The 19,733-nt window shown below is 35.0% G+C and overlaps 17 non-coding genes across 17 annotated transcripts; all 17 read left to right on the top strand.

The window, feature by feature from the left end:
* Positions 1 to 294: 294 nt before the first annotated feature.
* TRNAR-CCU (transfer RNA arginine (anticodon CCU)) lies at positions 295 to 367 on the top strand. The gene has a single exon. It is a non-coding gene; the product is annotated as a tRNA-Arg (tRNA).
* Positions 368 to 1,238: 871 nt separating this feature from the next.
* TRNAR-CCU (transfer RNA arginine (anticodon CCU)) lies at positions 1,239 to 1,311 on the top strand. The gene has a single exon. It is a non-coding gene; the product is annotated as a tRNA-Arg (tRNA).
* Positions 1,312 to 2,193: 882 nt separating this feature from the next.
* On the top strand, positions 2,194 to 2,266 carry TRNAR-CCU (transfer RNA arginine (anticodon CCU)). Its single transcript has one exon. It is a non-coding gene; the product is annotated as a tRNA-Arg (tRNA).
* An 867-nt stretch (positions 2,267 to 3,133) lies between these two features.
* On the top strand, positions 3,134 to 3,206 carry TRNAR-CCU (transfer RNA arginine (anticodon CCU)). The gene has a single exon. It is a non-coding gene; the product is annotated as a tRNA-Arg (tRNA).
* Positions 3,207 to 4,096: 890 nt separating this feature from the next.
* Positions 4,097 to 4,169, top strand: TRNAR-CCU (transfer RNA arginine (anticodon CCU)). The gene has a single exon. It is a non-coding gene; the product is annotated as a tRNA-Arg (tRNA).
* Positions 4,170 to 5,091: 922 nt separating this feature from the next.
* Positions 5,092 to 5,164, top strand: TRNAR-CCU (transfer RNA arginine (anticodon CCU)). The gene has a single exon. It is a non-coding gene; the product is annotated as a tRNA-Arg (tRNA).
* Positions 5,165 to 6,087: 923 nt separating this feature from the next.
* TRNAR-CCU (transfer RNA arginine (anticodon CCU)) lies at positions 6,088 to 6,160 on the top strand. Its single transcript has one exon. It is a non-coding gene; the product is annotated as a tRNA-Arg (tRNA).
* An 890-nt stretch (positions 6,161 to 7,050) lies between these two features.
* Positions 7,051 to 7,123, top strand: TRNAR-CCU (transfer RNA arginine (anticodon CCU)). Its single transcript has one exon. It is a non-coding gene; the product is annotated as a tRNA-Arg (tRNA).
* A 910-nt stretch (positions 7,124 to 8,033) lies between these two features.
* On the top strand, positions 8,034 to 8,106 carry TRNAR-CCU (transfer RNA arginine (anticodon CCU)). Its single transcript has one exon. It is a non-coding gene; the product is annotated as a tRNA-Arg (tRNA).
* An 890-nt stretch (positions 8,107 to 8,996) lies between these two features.
* TRNAR-CCU (transfer RNA arginine (anticodon CCU)) lies at positions 8,997 to 9,069 on the top strand. Its single transcript has one exon. It is a non-coding gene; the product is annotated as a tRNA-Arg (tRNA).
* Positions 9,070 to 10,939: 1,870 nt separating this feature from the next.
* TRNAR-CCU (transfer RNA arginine (anticodon CCU)) lies at positions 10,940 to 11,012 on the top strand. The gene has a single exon. It is a non-coding gene; the product is annotated as a tRNA-Arg (tRNA).
* A 1,909-nt stretch (positions 11,013 to 12,921) lies between these two features.
* On the top strand, positions 12,922 to 12,994 carry TRNAR-CCU (transfer RNA arginine (anticodon CCU)). Its single transcript has one exon. It is a non-coding gene; the product is annotated as a tRNA-Arg (tRNA).
* Positions 12,995 to 13,901: 907 nt separating this feature from the next.
* On the top strand, positions 13,902 to 13,974 carry TRNAR-CCU (transfer RNA arginine (anticodon CCU)). The gene has a single exon. It is a non-coding gene; the product is annotated as a tRNA-Arg (tRNA).
* A 926-nt stretch (positions 13,975 to 14,900) lies between these two features.
* Positions 14,901 to 14,973, top strand: TRNAR-CCU (transfer RNA arginine (anticodon CCU)). Its single transcript has one exon. It is a non-coding gene; the product is annotated as a tRNA-Arg (tRNA).
* Positions 14,974 to 15,895: 922 nt separating this feature from the next.
* Positions 15,896 to 15,968, top strand: TRNAR-CCU (transfer RNA arginine (anticodon CCU)). The gene has a single exon. It is a non-coding gene; the product is annotated as a tRNA-Arg (tRNA).
* Positions 15,969 to 16,854: 886 nt separating this feature from the next.
* On the top strand, positions 16,855 to 16,927 carry TRNAR-CCU (transfer RNA arginine (anticodon CCU)). Its single transcript has one exon. It is a non-coding gene; the product is annotated as a tRNA-Arg (tRNA).
* An 847-nt stretch (positions 16,928 to 17,774) lies between these two features.
* Positions 17,775 to 17,847, top strand: TRNAR-CCU (transfer RNA arginine (anticodon CCU)). Its single transcript has one exon. It is a non-coding gene; the product is annotated as a tRNA-Arg (tRNA).
* Positions 17,848 to 19,733: the final 1,886 nt, after the last annotated feature.

Raw genomic sequence — 19,733 nt, 5'->3', positions numbered from 1 at the left:
GTGAATTTAAGTTGTCAGCACACATCTGCTTTGGTTCAAATGCACTGCATATCTTCCTTCAGTCAGCCAACAAAACAGCAATTGACAAGATTAACACACTGTTGGTAAAGCAGTTGCATCAAATAGTTTTTTTGCAATAGAGCATGATAATCCATACTGACAGCTCTGGATAGTACCAGCACATTTCTTGCTGGACTTGGTAATGCAAAGAACACAGTAAACAGCTTCACTTTTTCTCAAAAATAAATAATTGACTATTAAAAACCTATCAGTCTTGAATGAGAAAGTCAGTAAGCCCCAGTGGCCTAATGGATAAGGCACTGGCCTCCTAAGCCAGGGATTGTGGGTTCAAGTCCCATCTGGGGTGGAACTCATTAAAGCAGCTTTGTCGTCACTAGAGTTGATACTTTATCCTTGCTTCAACTGTACAACAGTCTTGTAGTGTTTAGATTGCAAAAACATGACCACAGAAGCTAAAAATGACATTTATTATAACATTGTTGTGGTTTTTTTGTTTACTTTTCTATCACTGTGAAAAGCTTATTCAAGTGCCATCTGGCATGCATGATCCTTTGTTGCTCATCATTCATCACCAAAAATGATTTTCTTTTTAAATTCTTATGACTGTACTGATTGTATTGAATAAAATCCACATCTAGCATAACTGTTTTATGCTGCACAGTGCTCCAGTGGTGCAATTGGACAGCGTGTGGTACTTATAAGACAGTATCTGTTGAGCAATGTCAAGGTTGTGAATTCAAGTCTCACCTGAAGCAGTTTTGTTTACAGTTTTTTTTCCTTTTTCTTATGTCATTAGTCATTGATTATAATCTTCTACCTTAATATTTAATATGATATTACAAAGGATGGAAGAAAGAAAGAAAGAAAGAAAGAAAGAAAGAAAGAAAGAAAGAAAGAAAGAAAGAAAAAACACAAATATGATTGTAAATTTAAGTTGTCAGCACACATCTGCTTTGGTTCAAATGCACTGCATATCTTCCTTCAGTCAGCCAACAAAACAGCAATTGAAAAGATTAACACACTGTTGGTAAAGCAGTTGCATCAAATAGTTTTTTTGCAATAGAGCATGATAATCCATACTAACAGCTCTGGATAGTACCAGCACATTTCTTGCTGGACTTGGTAATGCAAAGAACACAGTAAACAGCTTCACTTTTTCTCAAAAATAAATAATTGACTATTAAAAACCTATCAGTCTTGATTCAGAAAGTCAGTAAGCCCCAGTGGCCTAATGGATAAGGCACTGGCCTCCTAAGCCAGGGATTGTGGGTTCAAGTCCCATCTGGGGTGGAACTCATTAAAGCAGCTGTGTCGTCACTAGAGTTGATACTTTATCCTTGCTTCAACTGTACAACAGTCTTGTAGTGTTTAGATTGCAAAAACATGACCACAGAAGCTAAAAATGACATTTATTATAACATTGTTGTGGGTTTTTTGTTTACTTTTCTATCACTGTGAAAAGCTTATTCAAGTGCCATCTGGCATGCATGATCCTTTGTTGCTCATCATTCATCACCAAAAATGATTTTCTTTTTAAATTCTTATGACTGTACTGATTGTATTGAATAAAATCCACATCTAGCATAACTGTTTTATGCTGCACAGTGCTCCAGTGGTGCAATTGGACAGCGCGTGGTACTTATAAGACATTATCTGTTGAGCAATGTCAAGGTTGTGAATTCAAGTCTCACCTGAAGCAGTTTTGTTTACAGTTTTTTTCCTTTTTCTTATGTCATTAGTCATTGATTATAATCTTCTACCTTAATATTTAATATGATATTACAAAGAATGGAAGAAAGAAAGAAAGAAAGAAAGAAAGAAAGAAAGAAAGAAAGAAAGAAAGAAAGAAAGAAAGAAAGAAAAAACACAAACATGATTGTGAATTTAAGTTGTCAGCACACATCTGCTTTGGTTCAAATGCACTGCATATCTTCCTTCAGTCAGCCAACAAAACAGCAATTGACAAGATTAACACGCTGTTGGTAAAGCAGTTGCATCAAATAGTTTTTTTGCAATAGAGCATGATAATCCATACTGACAGCTCTGGATAGTACCAGCACATTTCTTGCTGGACTTGGTAATGCAAAGAACACAGTAAACAGCTTCACTTTTTCTCAAAAATAAATAATTGACTATTAAAAACCTATCAGTCTTGAATGAGAAAGTCAGTAAGCCCCAGTGGCCTAATGGATAAGGCACTGGCCTCCTAAGCCAGGGATTGTGGGTTCAAGTCCCATCTGGGGTGGAACTCATTAAAGCAGCTTTGACGTCACTAGAGTTGATACTTTATCCTTGCTTCAACTGTACAACAGTCTTGTAGTGTTTAGATTGCAAAAACATGACCACAGAAGCTAAAAATGACATTTATTATAACATTGTTGTGGTTTTTTTGTTTACTTTTCTATCACTGTGAAAAGCTTATTCAAGTGCCATCTGGCATGCATGATCCTTTGTTGCTCATCATTCATCACCAAAAATGATTTTCTTTTTAAATTCTTATGACTGTACTGATTGTATTGAATAAAATCCACATCTAGCATAACTGTTTTATGCTGCACAGTGCTCCAGTGGTGCAATTGGACAGCATGTGGTACTTATAAGACAGTATCTGTTGAGCAATGTCAAGGTTGTGAATTCAAGTCTCACCTGAAGCAGTTTTGTTTACAGTTTTTTTCCTTTTTCTTATGTCATTAGTCATTGATTATAATCTTCTACCTTAATATTTAATATGATATTACAAAGGATGGAAGAAAGAAAGAAAGAAAGAAAGAAAGAAAGAAAGAAAGAAAGAAAAGAAAGAAAAAACACAAATATGATTGTAAATTTAAGTTGTCAGCACACATCTGCTTTGGTTCAAATGCACTGCATATCTTCCTTCAGTCAGCCAACAAAACAGCAATTGAAAAGATTAACACACTGTTGGTAAAGCAGTTGCATCAAATAGTTTTTTTGCAATAGAGCATGATAATCCATACTGACAGCTCTGGATAGTACCAGCACATTTCTTGCTGGACTTGGTAATGCAAAGAACACAGTAAACAGCTTCACTTTTTCTCAAAAATAAATAATTGACTATTAAAAACATATCAGTCTTGAATGAGAAAGTCAGTAAGCCCCAGTGGCCTAATGGATAAGGCACTGGCCTCCTAAGCCAGGGATTGTGGGTTCAAGTCCCATCTGGGGTGGAACTCATTAAAGCAGCTGTGTCGTCACTAGAGTTGATACTTTATCCTTGCTTCAACTGTACAACAGTCTTGTAGTGTTTAGATTGCAAAAACATGACCACAGAAGCGAAAAATGACATTTATTATAACATTGTTGTGGGTTTTTTGTTTACTTTTCTATCACTGTGAAACGCTTATTCAAGTGCCATCTGGCATGCATGATCCTTTGTTGCTCATCATTCATCACCAAAAATGATTTTCTTTTTAAATTCTTATGACTGTACTGATTGTATTGAATAAAATCAACATCTAGCATAACTGTTTTATGCTGCACAGTGCTCCAGTGGTGCAATTGGACAGCGCGTGGTACTTATAAGACAGTATCTGTTGAGCAATGTCAAGGTTGTGAATTCAAGTCTCATCTGAAGCAGTTTTGTTTACAGTTTTTTTCCTTTTTCTTATGTCATTAGTCATTGATTATAATCTTCTACCTTAATATTTAATATGATATTACAAAGGATGGAAGAAAGAAAGAAAGAAAGAAAGAAAGAAAGAAAGAAAGAAAGAAAGAAAGAAAGAAAGAAAGAAAGAAAGAAAGAAAAAACACAAATATGATTCTGAATTTAAGTTGTCAGCACACATCTGCTTTGGTTCAAATGCACTGCATATCTTCCTTCAGTGAGCCAACAAAACAGCAATTGAAAAGATTAACACACTGTTGGTAAAGCAGTTGCATCAAATAGTTTTTTTGCAATAGAGCATGATAATCCATACTGACAGCTCTGGATAGTACCAGCACATTTCTTGCTGGACTTGGTAATGCAAAGAACACAGTAAACAGCTTCACTTTTTCTCAAAAGTAAATAATTGACTATTAAAAACCTATCAGTCTTGATTGAGAAAGTCGGTAAGCCCCAGTGGCCTAATGGATAAGGCACTGGCCTCCTAACCCAGGGATTGTGGGTTCAAGTCCCATCTGGGGTGGAACTCATTAAAGCAGCTGTGTCGTCACTAGAGTTGATACTTTATCCTTGCTTCAACTGTACAACAGTCTTGTAGTGTTTAGATTGCAAAAACATGACCACAGAAGCTAAAAATGACATTTATTATAACATTGTTGTGGGTTTTTTGTTTACTTTTCTATCACTGTGAAAAGCTTATTCAAGTGCCATCTGGCATGCATGATCCTTTGTTGCTCATCATTCATCACCAAAAATGATTTTCTTTTTAAATTCTTATGACTGTACTGATTGTATTGAATAAAATCCACATCTAGCATAACTGTTTTATGCTGCACAGTGCTCCAGTGGTGCAATTGGACAGCGTGTGGTACTTATAATACAGTATCTGTTGAGCAATGTCAAGGTTGTGAATTCAAGTCTCACCTGAAGCAGTTTTGTTTACAGTTTTTTTCCTTTTTCTTATGTCATTAGTCATTGATTATAATCTTCTACCTTAATATTTAATATGATATTACAAAGGATGGAAGAAAGAAAGAAAGAGAGAGAGAAAGAAAGAAAGAAAGAAAGAAAGAAAGAAAGAAAGAAAGAAAGAAAGAAAGAAAGAAAGAAAGAAAGAAAGAAAGAAAGAAAGAAAGAACACAAACATGATTGTGAATTTAAGTTGTCAGCACACATCTGCTTTGGTTCAAATGCACTGCATATCTTCCTTCATTCAGCCAACAAAACAGCAATTGACAAGATTAACACACTTTTGGTAAAGCAGTTGCATCAAATAGTTTTTTTGCAATAGAGCATGATAATCCATACTGACAGCTCTGGATAGTACCAGCACATTTCTTGCTGGACTTGGTAATGCAAAGAACACAGTAAACAGCTTCACTTTTTCTCAAAAATAAATAATTGACTATTAAAAACCTATCAGTCTTGAATGAGAAAGTCAGTAAGCCCCAGTGGCCTAATGGATAAGGCACTGGCCTCCTAAGCCAGGGATTGTGGGTTCAAGTCCCATCTGGGGTGGAACTCATTAAAGCAGCTGTGTCGTCACTAGAGTTGATACTTTATCCTTGCTTCAACTGTACAACAGTCTTGTAGTGTTTAGATTGCAAAAACATGACCACAGAAGCTAAAAATGACATTTATTATAACATTGTTGTGGTTTTTTTGTTTACTTTTCTATCACTGTGAAAAGCTTATTCAAGTGCCATCTGGCATGCATGATCCTTTGTTGCTCATCATTCATCACCAAAAATGATTTTCTTTTTAAATTCTTATGACTGTACTGATTGTATTGAATAAAATCCACATCTAGCATAACTGTTTTATGCTGCACAGTGCTCCAGTGGTGCAATTGGACAGCGTGTGGTACTTATAAGACAGTATCTGTTGAGCAATGTCAAGGTTGTGAATTCAAGTCTCACCTGAAGCAGTTTTGTTTACAGTTTTTTTCCTTTTTCTTATGTCATTAGTCATTGATTATAATCTTCTACCTTAATATTTAATATGATATTACAAAGGATGGAAGAAAGAAAGAAAGAAAGAAAGAAAGAAAGAAAGAAAGAAAAGAAAGAAAGAAAGAAAGAAAGAAAGAAAGAAAGAAAGAAAGAAAGAAAGAAAGAAAGAAAGAAAGAAAAAACACAAATATGATTGTAAATTTAAGTTGTCAGCACACATCTGCTTTGGTTCAAATGCACTGCATATCTTCCTTCAGTCAGCCAACAAAACAGCAATTGAAAAGATTAACACACTGTTGGTAAAGCAGTTGCATCAAATAGTTTTTTTGCAATAGAGCATGATAATCCATACTGACAGCTCTGGATAGTACCAGCACATTTCTTGCTGGACTTGGTAATGCAAAGAACACAGTAAACAGCTTCACTTTTTCTCAAAAATAAATAATTGACTATTAAAAACATATCAGTCTTGAATGAGAAAGTCAGTAAGCCCCAGTGGCCTAATGGATAAGGCACTGGCCTCCTAAGCCAGGGATTGTGGGTTCAAGTCCCATCTGGGGTGGAACTCATTAAAGCAGCTGTGTCGTCACTAGAGTTGATACTTTATCCTTGCTTCAACTGTACAACAGTCTTGTAGTGTTTAGATTGCAAAAACATGACCACAGAAGCGAAAAATGACATTTATTATAACATTGTTGTGGGTTTTTTGTTTACTTTTCTATCACTGTGAAACGCTTATTCAAGTGCCATCTGGCATGCATGATCCTTTGTTGCTCATCATTCATCACCAAAAATGATTTTCTTTTTAAATTCTTATGACTGTACTGATTGTATTGAATAAAATCAACATCTAGCATAACTGTTTTATGCTGCACAGTGCTCCAGTGGTGCAATTGGACAGCGCGTGGTACTTATAAGACAGTATCTGTTGAGCAATGTCAAGGTTGTGAATTCAAGTCTCATCTGAAGCAATTTTGTTTACAGTTTTTTTCCTTTTTCTTATGTCATTAGTCATTGATTATAATCTTCTACCTTAATATTTAATATGATATTACAAAGGATGGAAGAAAGAAAGAAAGAAAGAAAGAAAGAAAGAAAGAAAGAAAGAAAGAAAGAAAGAAAGAAAGAAAGAAAGAAGGAAAAAACACAAATATGATTGTGAGTTTAAGTTGTCAGCACACATCTGCTTTGGTTCAAATGCACTGCATATCTTCCTTCAGTGAGCCAACAAAACAGCAATTGAAAAGATTAACACACTGTTGGTAAAGCAGTTGCATCAAATAGATTTTTTGCAATATAGCATGATAATCCATACTGACAGCTCTGGATAGTACCAGCACATTTCTTGCTGGACTTGGTAATGCAAAGAACACAGTAAACAGCTTCACTTTTTCTCAAAAATAAATAATTGACTATTAAAAACCTATCAGTCTTGAATGAGAAAGTCAGTAAGCCCCAGTGGCCTAATGGATAAGGCACTGGCCTCCTAAGCCAGGGATTGTGGGTTCAAGTCCCATCTGGTGTGGAACTCATTAAAGCAGCTGTGTCGTCACTAGAGTTGATATTTTATCCTTGCTTCAACTGTACAACAGTCTTGTAGTGTTTAGATTGCAAAAACATGACCACAGAAGCTAAAAATGACATTTATTATAACATTGTTGTGGTTTTTTTGTTTACTTTTCTATCACTGTGGAAAGCTTATTCAAGTGCCATCTGGCATGCATGATCCTTTGTTGCTCATCATTCATCACCAAAAATGATTTTCTTTTTAAATTCTTATGACTGTACTGATTGTATTGAATAAAATCCACATCTAGCATAACTGTTTTATGCTGCACAGTGCTCCAGTGGTGCAATTGGACAGCGTGTGGTACTTATAAGACAGTATCTGTTGAGCAATGTCAAGGTTGTGAATTCAAGTCTCACCTGAAGCAGTTTTGTTTACAGTTTTTTTCCTTTTTCTTATGTCATTAGTCATTGATTATAATCTTCTACCTTAATATTTAATATGATATTACAAAGGATGGAAGAAAGAAAGAAAGAAAGAAAGAAAGAAAGAAAGAAAGAAAGAAAGAAAGAAAGAAAGAAAGAAAGAAAGAAAGAAAGAAAGAAAGAAAGAAAGAAAAAACACAAATATGATTGTAAATTTAAGTTGTCAGCACACATCTGCTTTGGTTCAAATGCACTGCATATCTTCCTTCAGTCAGCCAACAAAACAGCAATTGAAAAGATTAACACACTGTTGGTAAAGCAGTTGCATCAAATAGTTTTTTTGCAATAGAGCATGATAATCCATACTGACAGCTCTGGATAGTACCAGCACATTTCTTGCTGGACTTGGTAATGCAAAGAACACAGTAAACAGCTTCACTTTTTCTCAAAAATAAATAATTGACTATTAAAAACCTATCAGTCTTGATTGAGAAAGTCAGTAAGCCCCAGTGGCCTAATGGATAAGGCACTGGCCTCCTAAACCAGGGATTGTGGGTTCAAGTCCCATCTGGGGTGGAACTCATTAAAGCAGCTGTGTCGTCACTAGAGTTAATACTTTATACTTGCTTCAACTGTACAACAGTCTTGTAGTGTTTAGATTGCAAAAACATGACCACAGAAGCTAAAAATGACATTTATTATAACATTGTTGTGGGTTTTTTGTTTACTTTTCTATCACTGTGAAAAGCTTATTCAAGTGCCATCTGGCATGCATGATCCTTTGTTGCTCATCATTCATCACCAAAAATGATTTTCTTTTTAAATTCTTATGACTGTACTGATTGTATTGAATAAAATCCACATCTAGCATAACTGTTTTATGCTGCACAGTGCTCCAGTGGTGCAATTGGACAGCGTGTGGTACTTATAATACAGTATCTGTTGAGCAATGTCAAGGTTGTGAATTCAAGTCTCACCTGAAGCAGTTTTGTTTACAGTTTTTTTCCTTTTTCTTATGTCATTAGTCATTGATTATAATCTTCTACCTTAATATTTAATATGATATTACAAAGGATGGAAGAAAGAAAGAAAGAGAGAAAGAAAGAAAGAAAGAAAGAAAGAAAGAAAGAAAGAAAGAAAGAAAGAAAGAAAGAAAGAACACAAACATGATTGTGAATTTAAGTTGTCAGCACACATCTGCTTTGGTTCAAATGCACTGCATATCTTCCTTCATTCAGCCAACAAAACAGCAATTGACAAGATTAACACACTTTTGGTAAAGCAGTTGCATCAAATAGTTTTTTTGCAATAGAGCATGATAATCCATACTGACAGCTCTGGATAGTACCAGCACATTTCTTGCTGGACTTGGTAATGCAAAGAACACAGTAAACAGCTTCACTTTTTCTCAAAAATAAATAATTGACTATTAAAAACCTATCAGTCTTGAATGAGAAAGTCAGTAAGCCCCAGTGGCCTAATGGATAAGGCACTGGCCTCCTAAGCCAGGGATTGTGGGTTCAAGTCCCATCTGGGGTGGAACTCATTAAAGCAGCTGTGTCGTCACTAGAGTTGATACTTTATCCTTGCTTCAACTGTACAACAGTCTTGTAGTGTTTAGATTGCAAAAACATGACCACAGAAGCTAAAAATGACATTTATTATAACATTGTTGTGGTTTTTTTGTTTACTTTTCTATCACTGTGAAAAGCTTATTCAAGTGCCATCTGGCATGCATGATCCTTTGTTGCTCATCATTCATCACCAAAAATGATTTTCTTTTTAAATTCTTTTGACTGTACTGATTGTATTGAATAAAATCCACATCTAGCATAACTGTTTTATGCTGCACAGTGCTCCAGTGGTGCAATTGGACAGCGTGTTGTACTTATAAGACAGTATCTGTTGAGCAATGTCAAGGTTGTGAATTCAAGTCTCACCTGAAGCAGTTTTGTTTACAGTTTTTTTTCCTTTTTCTTATGTCATTAGTCATTGATTATAATCTTCTACCTTAATATTTAATATGATATTACAAAGGATGGAAGAAAGAAAGAAAGAAAGAAAGACAGAAAGAAAGAAAGAAAGAAAGAAAGAAAGAAAGAAAAAACACAAATATGATTGTAAATTTAAGTTGTCAGCACACATCTGCTTTGGTTCAAATGCACTGCATATCTTCCTTCAGTCAGCCAACAAAACAGCAATTGAAAAGATTAACACACTGTTGGTAAAGCAGTTGCATCAAATCGTTTTTTTGCAATAGAGCATGATAATCCATACTGACAGCTCTGGATAGTACCAGCACATTTCTTGCTGGACTTGGTAATGCAAAGAACACAGTAAACAGCTTCACTTTTTCTCAAAAATAAATAATTGACTATTAAAAACCTATCAGTCTTGATTGAGAAAGTCAGTAAGCCCCAGTGGCCTAATGGATAAGGAACTGACCTCCTAAGCCAGGGATTGTGGGTTCAAGTCCCATCTGGGGTGGAACTCATTAAAGCAGCTGTGTCGTCACTAGAGTTGATACTTTATACTTGCTTCAACTGTACAACAGTCTTGTAGTGTTTAGATTGCAAAAACATGACCACAGAAGCTAAAAATGACATTTATTATAACATTGTTGTGGGTTTTTTGTTTACTTTTCTATCACTGTGAAAAGCTTATTCAAGTGCCATCTGGCATGCATGATCCTTTGTTGCTCATCATTCATCACCAAAAATGATTTTCTTTTTAAATTCTTATGACTGTACTGATTGTATTAAATAAAATCCACATCTAGCATAACTGTTTTATGCTGCACAGTGCTCCAGTGGTGCAATTGGACAGCGTGTGGTACTTATAATACAGTATCTGTTGAGCAATGTCAAGGTTGTGAATTCAAGTCTCACCTGAAGCAGTTTTGTTTACAGTTTTTTTCCTTTTTCTTATGTCATTAGTCATTGATTATAATCTTCTACCTTAATATTTAATATGATATTACAAAGAATGGAAGAAAGAAAGAAAGAGAGAAAGAAAGAAAGAAAGAAAGAAAGAAAGAAAGAAAGAAAGAAAGAAAGAAAGAAAGAAAGAAAGAAAGAAAGAAAGAAAGAAAGAAAGAAAAAACACAAACATGATTGTGAATTTAAGTTGTCAGCACACATCTGCTTTGGTTCAAATGCACTGCATATCTTCCTTCAGTCAGCCAACAAAACAGCAATTGACAAGATTAACACACTGTTGGTAAAGCAGTTGCATCAAATAGTTTTTTTGCAATAGAGCATGATAATCCATACTGACAGCTCTGGATAGTACCAGCACATTTCTTGCTGGACTTGGTAATGCAAAGAACACAGTAAACAGCTTCACTTTTTCTCAAAAATAAATAATTGACTATTAAAAACCTATCAGTCTTGAAGGAGAAAGTCAGTAAGCCCCAGTGGCCTAATGGATAAGGCACTGGCCTCCTAAGCCAGGGATTGTGGGTTCAAGTCCCATCTGGTGTGGAACTCATTAAAGCAGCTGTGTCGTCACTAGAGTTGATATTTTATCCTTGCTTCAACTGTACAACAGTCTTGTAGTGTTTAGATTGCAAAAACATGACCACAGAAGCTAAAAATGACATTTATTATAACATTGTTGTGGTTTTTTTGTTTACTTTTCTATCACTGTGGAAAGCTTATTCAAGTGCCATCTGGCATGCATGATCCTTTGTTGCTCATCATTCATCACCAAAAATGATTTTCTTTTTAAATTCTTATGACTGTACTGATTGTATTGAATAAAATCCACATCTAGCATAACTGTTTTATGCTGCACAGTGCTCCAGTGGTGCAATTGGACAGCGCGTGGTACTTATAAGACAGTATCTGTTGAGCAATGTCAAGGTTGTGAATTCAAGTCTCACCTGAAGCAGTTTTGTTTACAGTTTTTTTCCTTTTTCTTATGTCATTAGTCATTGATTATAATCTTCTACCTTAATATTTAATATGATATTACAAAGGATGGAAGAAAGAAAGAAAGAAAGAAAGAAAGAAGGAAAGAAAGAAAGAAAGAAAGAAAGAAAGAAAGAAAGAAAGAAAGAAAGAAAGAAAGAAAGAAAGAAAGAAAGAAAAAACACAAATATGATTGTAAATTTAAGTTGTCAGCACACATCTGCTTTGGTTCAAATGCACTGCATATCTTCCTTCATTCAGCCAACAAAACAGCAATTGACAAGATTAACACACTGTTGGTAAAGCAGTTGCATCAAATAGTTTTTTTGCAATAGAGCATGATAATCCATACTGACAGCTCTGGATAGTACCAGCACTTTTCTTGCTGGACTTGGTAATGCAAAGAACACAGTAAACAGCTTCACTTTTTCTCAAAAATAAATAATTGACTATTAAAAACCTATCAGTCTTGATTGAGAAAGTCAGTAAGCCCCAGTGGCCTAATGGATAAGGCACTGGCCTCCTAAGCCAGGGATTGTGGGTTCAAGTCTGATCTGGGGTGGAACTCATTAAAGCAGCTGTGTCGTCACTAGAGTTGATACTTTATCCTTGCTTCAACTGTACAACAGTCTTGTAGTGTTTAGATTGCAAAAACATGACCACAGAAGCTAAAAATGACATTTATTATAACATTGTTGTGGGTTTTTTGTTTACTTTTCTATCACTGTGAAAAGCTTATTCAAGTGCCATCTGGCATGCATGATCCTTTGTTGCTCATCATTCATCACCAAAAATGATTTTCTTTTTAAATTCTTATGACTGTACTGATTGTATTGAATAAAATCCACATCTAGCATAACTGTTTTATGCTGCACAGTGCTCCAGTGGTGCAATTGGACAGCGTGTGGTACTTATAATACAGTATCTGTTGAGCAATGTCAAGGTTGTGAATTCAAGTCTCACCTGAAGCAGTTTTGTTTACAGTTTTTTTCCTTTTTCTTATGTCATTAGTCATTGATTATAATCTTCTACCTTAATATTTAATATGATATTACAAAGGATGGAAGAAAGAAAGAAAGAGAGAAAGAAAGAAAGAAAGAAAGAAAGAAAGAAAGAAAGAAAGAAAGAAAGAAAGAAAGAAAGAAAGAAAGAAAGAAAGAAAGAAAGAAAAAACACAAACATGATTGTGAATTTAAGTTGTCAGCACACATCTGCTTTGGTTCAAATGCACTGCATATCTTCCTTCATTCAGCCAACAAAACAGCAATTGACAAGATTAACACACTGTTGGTAAAGCAGTTGCATCAAATAGTTTTTTTGCAATAGAGCATGATAATCCATACTGACAGCTCTGGATAGTACCAGCACATTTCTTGCTGGACTTGGTAATGCAAAGAACACAGTAAACAGCTTCACTTTTTCTCAAAAATAAATAATTGACTATTAAAAACCTATCAGTCTTGAATGAGAAAGTCAGTAAGCCCCAGTGGCCTAATGGATAAGGCACTGGCCTCCTAAGCCAGGGATTGTGGGTTCAAGTCCCATCTGGGGTGGAACTCATTAAAGCAGCTGTGTCGTCACTAGAGTTGATACTTTATCCTTGCTTCAACTGTACAACAGTCTTGTAGTGTTTAGATTGCTAAAAATGACATTTATTATAACATTGTTGTGGTTTTTTTGTTTACTTTTCTATCACTGTGAAAAGCTTATTCAAGTGCCATCTGGCATGCATGATCCTTTGTTGCTCATCATTCATCACCAAAAATGATTTTCTTTTTAAATTCTTATGACTGTACTGATTGTATTGAATAAAATCCACATCTAGCATAACTGTTTTATGCTGCACAGTGCTCCAGTGGTGCAATTGGACAGCGTGTGGTACTTATAAGACAGTATCTGTTGAGCAATGTCAAGGTTGTGAATTCAAGTCTCACCTGAAGCAGTTTTGTTTACAGTTTTTTTTCCTTTTTCTTATGTCATTAGTCATTGATTATAATCTTCTACCTTAATATTTAATATGATATTACAAAGGATGGAAGAAAGAAAGAAAGAAAGAAAGAAAGAAAGAAAGAAAGAAAGAAAGAAAGAAAGAAAGAAAGAAAGAAAGAAAGAAAGAAAGAAAGAAAGAAAGAAAGAAAGAAAGAAAGAAAAAACACAAATATGATTGTAAATTTAAGTTGTCAGCACACATCTGCTTTGGTTCAAATGCACTGCATATCTTCCTTCATTCAGCCAACAAAACAGCAATTGACAAGATTAACACACTGTTGGTAAAGCAGTTGCATCAAATAGTTTTTTTGCAATAGAGCATGATAATCCATACTGACAGCTCTGGATAGTACCAGCACATTTCTTGCTGGACTTGGTAATGCAAAGAACACAGTAAACAGCTTCACTTTTTCTCAAAAATAAATAATTGACTATTAAAAACCTATCAGTCTTGATTGAGAAAGTCAGTAAGCCCCAGTGGCCTAATGGATAAGGCACTGGCCTCCTAAGCCAGGGATTGTGGGTTCAAGTCCCATCTGGGGTGGAACTCATTAAAGCAGCTGTGTCGTCACTAGAGTTGATACTTTATCCTTGCTTCAACTGTACAACAGTCTTGTAGTGTTTAGATTGCAAAAACATGACCACAGAAGCTAAAAATGACATTTATTATAACATTGTTGTGGGTTTTTTGTTTACTTTTCTATCACTGTGAAAAGCTTATTCAAGTGCCATCTGGCATGCATGATCCCTTGTTGCTCATCATTCATCACCAAAAATGATTTTCTTTTTAAATTCTTATGACTGTACTGATTGTATTGAATAAAATCCACATCTAGCATAACTGTTTTATGCTGCACAGTGCTCCAGTGGTGCAATTGGACAGCGTGTGGTACTTATAATACAGTATCTGTTGAGCAATGTCAAGGTTGTGAATTCAAGTCTCACCTGAAGCAGTTTTGTTTACAGTTTTTTTCCTTTTTCTTATGTCATTAGTCATTGATTATAATCTTCTACCTTAATATTTAATATGATATTACAAAGGATGGAAGAAAGAAAGAGAGAAAGAAAGAAAGAAAGAAAGAAAGAAAGAAAGAAAGAAAGAAAGAAAGAAAGAAAGAAAGAAAGAAAGAAAGAAAGAAAGAAAGAAAGAAAGAAAGAAAAAACACAAACATGATTGTGAATTTAAGTTGTCAGCACACATCTGCTTTGGTTCAAATGCACTGCATATCTTCCTTCATTCAGCCAACAAAACAGCAATTGACAAGATTAACACACTGTTGGTAAAGCAGTTGCATCAAATAGTTTTTTTGCAATAGAGCATGATAATCCATACTGACAGCTCTGGATAGTACCAGCACATTTCTTGCTGGACTTGGTAATGCAAAGAACACAGTAAACAGCTTCACTTTTTCTCAAAAATAAATAATTGACTATTAAAAACCTATCAGTCTTGAATGAGAAAGTCAGTAAGCCCCAGTGGCCTAATGGATAAGGCACTGGCCTCCTAAGCCAGGGATTGTGGGTTCAAGTCCCATCTGGTGTGGAACTCATTAAAGCAGCTGTGTCGTCACTAGAGTTGATATTTTATCCTTGCTTCAACTGTACAACAGTCTTGTAGTGTTTAGATTGCAAAAACATAACCACAGAAGCTAAAAATGACATTTATTATAACATTGTTGTGGTTTTTTTGTTTACTTTTCTATCACTGTGGAAAGCTTATTCAAGTGCCATCTGGCATGCATGATCCTTTGTTGCTCATCATTCATCACCAAAAATGATTTTCTTTTTAAATTCTTATGACTGTACTGATTGTATTGAATAAAATCCACATCTAGCATAACTGTTTTATGCTGCAAAGTGCTCCAGTGGTGCAATTGGACAGCGCGTGGTACTTATAAGACAGTATCTGTTGAGCAATGTCAAGGTTGTGAATTCAAGTCTCACCTGAAGCAGTTTTGTTTACAGTTTTTTTCCTTTTTCTTATGTCATTAGTCATTGATTATAATCTTCTACCTTAATATTTAATATGATATTACAAAGGATGGAAGAAAGAAAGAAAGAAAGAAAGAAAGAAGGAAAGAAAGAAAGAAAGAAAGAAAGAAAGAAAGAAAGAAAGAAAGAAAGAAAGAAAGAAAGAAAGAAAGAAAGAAAGAAAAAACACAAATATGATTGTAAATTTAAGTTGTCAGCACACATCTGCTTTGGTTCAAATGCACTGCATATCTTCCTTCATTCAGCCAACAAAACAGCAATTGACAAGATTAACACACTGTTGGTAAAGCAGTTGCATCAAATAGTTTTTTTGCAATAGAGCATGATAATCCATACTGACAGCTCTGGATAGTACCAGCACATTTCTTGCTGGACTTGGTAATGCAAAGAACACAGTAAACAGCTTCACTTTTTCTCAAAAATAAATAATTGACTATTAAAAACCTATCAGTCTTGATTGAGAAAGTCAGTAAGCCCCAGTGGCCTAATGGATAAGGCACTGGCCTCCTAAGCCAGGGATTGTGGGTTCAAGTCCCATCTGGGGTGGAACTCATTAAAGCAGCTGTGTCGTCACTAGAGTTGATACTTTATCCTTGCTTCAACTGTACAACAGTCTTGTAGTGTTTAGATTGCAAAAACATGACCACAGAAGCTAAAAATGACATTTATTATAACATTGTTGTGGGTTTTTTGTTTACTTTTCTATCACTGTGAAAAGCTTATTCAAGTGCCATCTGGCATGCATGATCCTTTGTTGCTCATCATTCATCACCAAAAATGATTTTCTTTTTAAATTCTTATGACTGTACTGATTGTATTGAATAAAATCCACATCTAGCATAACTGTTTTATGCTGCACAGTGCTCCAGTGGTGCAATTGGACAGCGTGTGGTACTTATAATACAGTATCTGTTGAGCAATGTCAAGGTTGTGAATTCAAGTCTCACCTGAAGCAGTTTTGTTTACAGTTTTTTTCCTTTTTCTTATGTCATTAGTCATTGATTATAATCTTCTACCTTAATATTTAATATGATATTACAAAGGATGGAAGAAAGAGAGAAAGAAAGAAAGAAAGAAAGAAAGAAAGAAAGAAAGAAAGAAAGAAAGAAAGAAAGAAAGAAAAAACACAAACATGATTGTGAATTTAAGTTGTCAGCACACATCTGCTTTGGTTCAAATGCACTGCATATCTTCCTTCATTCAGCCAACAAAACAGCAATTGACAAGATTAACACACTGTTGGTAAAGCAGTTGCATCAAATAGTTTTTTTGCAATAGAGCATGATAATCCATACTGACAGCTCTGGATAGTACCAGCACATTTCTTGCTGGACTTGGTAATGCAAAGAACACAGTAAACAGCTTCACTTTTTCTCAAAAATAAATAATTGACTATTAAAAACCTATCAGTCTTGAATGAGAAAGTCAGTAAGCCCCAGTGGCCTAATGGATAAGGCACTGGCCTCCTAAGCCAGGGATTGTGGGTTTAAGTCCCATCTGGGGTGGAACTCATTAAAGCAGCTGTGTCGTCACTAGAGTTGATTCTTTATCCTTGCTTCAACTGTACAACAGTCTTGTAGTGTTTAGATTGCTAAAAATGACATTTATTATAACATTGTTGTGGTTTTTTTGTTTACTTTTCTATCACTGTGAAAAGCTTATTCAAGTGCCATCTGGCATGCATGATCCTTTGTTGCTCATCATTCATCACCAAAAATGATTTTCTTTTTAAATTCTTATGACTGTACTGATTGTATTGAATAAAATCCACATCTAGCATAACTGTTTTATGCTGCACAGTGCTCCAGTGGTGCAATTGGACAGCGTGTGGTACTTATAAGACAGTATCTGTTGAGCAATGTCAAGGTTGTGAATTCAAGTCTCACCTGAAGCAGTTTTGTTTACAGTTTTTTTTCCTTTTTCTTATGTCATTAGTCATTGATTATAATCTTCTACCTTAATATTTAATATGATATTACAAAGGATGGAAGAAAGAAAGAAAGAAAGAAAGAAAGAAAGAAAGAAAGAAAGAAAGAAAGAAAAAACACAAATATGATTGTAAATTTAAGTTGTCAGCACACATCTGCTTTGGTTCAAATGCACTGCATATCTTCCTTCAGTTAGCCAACAAAACAGCAATTGAAAAGATTAACACACTGTTGGTAAAGCAGTTGCATCAAATAGTTTTTTTGCAATAGAGCATGATAATCCATACTGACAGCTCTGGATAGTACCAGCACATTTCTTGCTGGACTTGGTAATGCAAAGAACACAGTAAACAGCTTCACTTTTTCTCAAAAATAAATAATTGACTATTAAAAACCTATCAGTCTTGATTGAGAAAGTCAGTAAGCCCCAGTGGCCTAATGGATAAGGCACTGGCCTCCTAAGCCAGGGATTGTGGGTTCAAGTCCCATCTGGGGTGGAACTCATTAAAGCAGCTGTGTCGTCACTAGAGTTGATACTTTATACTTGCTTCAACTGTACAACAGTCATGTAGTGTTTAGATTGCAAAAACATGACCACAGAAGCTAAAAATGACATTTATTATAACATTGTTGTGGGTTTTGTGTTTACTTTTCTATCACTGTGAAAAGCTTATTCAAGTGCCATCTGGCATGCATGATCCTTTGTTGCTCATCATTCATCACCAAAAATGATTTTCTTTTTAAATTCTTATGACTGTACTGATTGTATTAAATAAAATCCACATCTAGCATAACTGTTTTATGCTGCACAGTGCTCCAGTGGTGCAATTGGACAGCGTGTGGTACTTATAATACAGTATCTGTTGAGCAATGTCAAGGTTGTGAATTCAAGTCTCACCTGAAGCAGTTTTGTTTACAGTTTTTTTCCTTTTTCTTATGTCATTAGTCATTGATTATAATCTTCTACCTTAATATTTAATATGATATTACAAAGGATGGAAGAAAGAAAGAAAGAGAGAAAGAAAGAAAGAATGAAAGAAAGAAAGAAAGAAAGAAAGAAAGAAAGAAAGAAAGAAAGAAAGAAAGAAAAAACACAAATATGATTGTGAATTTAAGTTGTCAGCACACATCTGCTTTGGTTCAAATGCACTGCATATCTTCCTTCAGTGAGCCAACAAAACAGCAATTGAAAAGATTAACACACTGTTGGTAAAGCAGTTGCATCAAATAGATTTTTTGCAATATAGCATGATAATCCATACTGACAGCTCTGGATAGTACCAGCACATTTCTTGCTGGACTTGGTAATGCAAAGAACACAGTAAACAGCTTCACTTTTTCTCAAAAATAAATAATTGACTATTAAAAACCTATCAGTCTTGAATGAGAAAGTCAGTAAGCCCCAGTGGCCTAATGGATAAGGCACTGGCCTCCTCAGCCAGGGATTGTGGGTTCAAGTCCCATCTGGTGTGGAACTCATTAAATCAGCTGTGTCGTCACTAGAGTTGATATTTAATCCTTGCTTCAACTGTACAACAGTCTTGTAGTGTTTAGATTGCAAAAACATGACCACAGAAGCTAAAAATGACATTTATTATAACATTGTTGTGGTTTTTTTGTTTACTTTTCTATCACTGTGGAAAGCGTATTCAAGTGCCATCTGGCATGCATGATCCTTTGTTGCTCATGATTAATCACCAAAAATGATTTTCTTTTTAAATTCTTATGACTGTACTGATTGTATTGAATAAAATCCACATCTAGCATAACTGTTTTATACTGCAAAGTGCTCCAGTGGTGCAATTTGACAGCGCGTGGTACTTATAAGACAGTATCTGTTGAGCAATGTCAAGGTTGTGAATTCAAGTCTCACCTGAAGCAGTTTTGTTTACAGTTTTTTTCCTTTTTCTTATGTCATTAGTCATTGATTATAATCTTCTACCTTAATATTTAATATGATATTACAAAGGATGGAAGAAAGAAAGAAAGAAAGAAAGAGAGAAAGAAAGAAAGAAAGAAAGAAAGAAAGAAAGAAAGAAAGAAAGAAAGAAAGAAAGAAAGAAAGAAAGAAAGAAAGAACACAAATATGATTGTGAATTTAAGTTGTCAGCACACATCTGCTTTGGTTCAAATGCACTGCATATCTTCCTTCAGTCAGCCAACAAAACAGCAATTGAAAAGCTTAACACACTGTTGGTAAAGTAGTTGCATCAAATAGATTTTTTGCAATATAGCATGATAATCCATACTGACAGCTCTGGATAGTACCAGCACATTTCTTGCTGGACTTGGTAATGCAAAGAACACAGTAAACAGCTTCACTTTTTCTCAAAAATAAATAATTGACTATTAAAAACCTATCAGTCATGAATTAGAAAGTCAG

This window comes from Pseudophryne corroboree, unplaced genomic scaffold (assembly GCF_028390025.1).
Source record: "Pseudophryne corroboree isolate aPseCor3 unplaced genomic scaffold, aPseCor3.hap2 scaffold_129, whole genome shotgun sequence".
NCBI classification, from domain to species: Eukaryota; Metazoa; Chordata; class Amphibia; order Anura; family Myobatrachidae; genus Pseudophryne; species Pseudophryne corroboree.
The sequence above is the reverse complement of the archived record's forward strand: the minus strand, read 5'-3'. Positions and strand labels throughout refer to the sequence as shown.